This window comes from Sapajus apella, unplaced genomic scaffold, assembly GCF_009761245.1.
Source record: "Sapajus apella isolate SASKATOON/1434 unplaced genomic scaffold, GSC_monkey_1.0 scaffold105, whole genome shotgun sequence".
Taxonomy (NCBI): Eukaryota; Metazoa; Chordata; class Mammalia; order Primates; family Cebidae; genus Sapajus; species Sapajus apella.
The window spans coordinates 551,474-553,704 of NW_022437045.1; the positions used below are offsets into that span (position 1 = coordinate 551,474).

Below are 2,231 nucleotides of genomic sequence, written 5' to 3' on the forward strand. Positions count from 1 at the left end.
TCCGTTAATATAATTTTAAAAATCTTAAAAACTATTTTGTTGGAAATGTAAAAACCGTAGAGAGCTGGAACAAAATATGATTCCACATAAAGATAAGAGAAAATGAAAAGTAAGAATTAGGTCGGGCATGGTAGCTCATATCTGTAATCCCAGCACTTTGGGAGGCTGAGGTGGGTGGATCACTTGAGGTCAGGAGTTTGAGACCAGCCTGGCCAACATGGTAAAACCCTGTCTCTACTAAAAATACAAAAATTAGCCGGGTGTGGTGGCAGGCACATGCAACCCCAGCTACCTGGGAGTTCTGAGACAGGGGAATCGCTTGAACCCAGGAGGCAGAGGTTGTAGTGAACTGAGATTGTGCCACGGCACTCCCGCCTGGGTGACCCAGCAAGACTCTGTCTCAGAAACAAAAAAGAAAGAAAGAAAGAAAAAAAAGAACAGTAAGAATTAGTTGCTTTTTTAAGGATAAACTTGGATTTGTTCAGAATGTTTGTTTGACTACCCAGTTATTACATCACCTTAATCGACACGAAGCATTTAGCTTCTCTTTGACTATCAGCTATCTCAAGAAGAAGGGGGTGCAAGGAAGGTGGGGTTGGGGAGCGTGTTGCATTCCAATCCTGCTGCCCAGAAATCGTGTCGACCCATTTCCTCATTCATGCGCCGGCCAGGAACACTCCGCTGGGACACTCTGTGATCAGCCACTTGCACAACAAAGACAGGTCGACACCACCTCGCCCGGGTGGTAACGCTGCAGGATTGCTCCTGAGACGCGGGCGGCTGCCACAGAGGAGGAGAAAGTTCCACAAACAACCCCCGCATCTCTCCACCCAGGTCTCTCTACACCTGGTTTCTCAAGAGCAGATTGCTTAGCCAATCTGAACGATCCCAGAGGAACACCAGGGCGAGGCTGGGTTCCAAGTACCTTTGCCCTAATTTATTGAGGGCTTTAAAAGTAGAAAATAAAACTTTGAACTCAACTCATCTAAAGCTTTACGATTCAGGTGTGCTACTTGCCTTCGGCGGCACCGCAGATCACTGAAGTTAAGTGACAAAAAAATTCTGTGAGCTGCAGAACAGAAAAGCGTGTCCAGACTCGACCCAGCTGCTTCTCCTAGCGTATGAACTTGGCAGAAGAAGCGCGGAAGTCCCCTGGTCTGCCCTTGTCCTTTTCTAATGGATAGGATTTCCCCTGCGTGGAGGCCTCTAATCCTGTCTCCTCTCCGGCCTTCCAGAGAGTGGAGAAAAAGTGCTCTGCTTCAAGAAGAGGACAGAAAGAGGAGGCTGAGAATGGAAGGAAAAGGAGGAAATGAAATGGCTAGTGAGAAATACTTGGAGAGAAAAAGAAAGGTCAAGAATGAAGTCAGTTCTCATTTACATTGCACTGAAACTTGAGTTCAAATAGGTAGTGCCGCCAATGAGCTCATCTGCACAGTTTTATAGAAATATCATCGCCGCCACGGGCCTTTTTCTTGTCTTACTAGGGAGACATTCACAGCAACCCCATTCAGCTCTGCGAATTTTTGTGGAAGTGCCCATATGGGGCTTCTGCATAGTAGGTGTTGAATTTAGTTTTGAAACTAACATTCCTCTGTGACCGACTGCAAAGCAGTGTAGTAATATTTAAGCTTAGATGAGATTTAAGGTTAGAGGCAGGCTTTTTAGTGACAGGGAAAGCCAGGACTAAAAGGAAGGAGCCATCTTTTACAATTTATTTTATTTTTTATTTTTATTTTTTTAAAATATGGAACGCTTCACGATTTTGCGTGTCATCCTTGCACAGGGGCCATGCTAATCTTCTCTGTATCGTTCCAATTTTAGTATATGTGCTGCCGAAGCGAGCACGGAAGGAGCAATCTTTGGCCTAGCCAAAGGGGAGGTGGGCGGCTGTCCCGCACCCTTAAGCGGGAGAAGGTTCCAGGCTTTTCCGGAGTGATCTCTCTGTTCTTCCTAGAGAGGGCTCAGGGCAAGGGTTACCTTTAGGTGAGTTCTTCTCGCTGAATTCGGCTACGAAGCATGGAAAGGAGGGGAAGCTCTGAGCTATTCCTACCGACGCAGTGTTGCATGTGTGTGCCCGTCTGCGTGTGTGTGTGTGTGTGTGTGTGTGTGTGTGTGTGTGTCTGTCTGTGCGGTGCTCCTGACAGGTCCCGAGTGCAGTGCAGAACCGCGCAGCGCGCAGGCAGCCGGAGGCCTGCAGCCGCTGGGCGTTTTCCCAGGCTGGCCTGCGGCGC

At 47.8% G+C, this 2,231-nt stretch overlaps 1 non-coding gene across 1 annotated transcript; it reads right to left on the reverse strand.

Annotated features, from left to right (window-relative positions):
- Window positions 1-1,738: 1,738 nt before the first annotated feature.
- LOC116536944 lies at window positions 1,739-1,845 on the reverse strand. The gene has a single exon (XR_004262893.1). It is a non-coding gene; the product is annotated as a U6 spliceosomal RNA (small nuclear RNA).
- Between the last annotated feature and the right edge of the window lie 386 nt (window positions 1,846-2,231).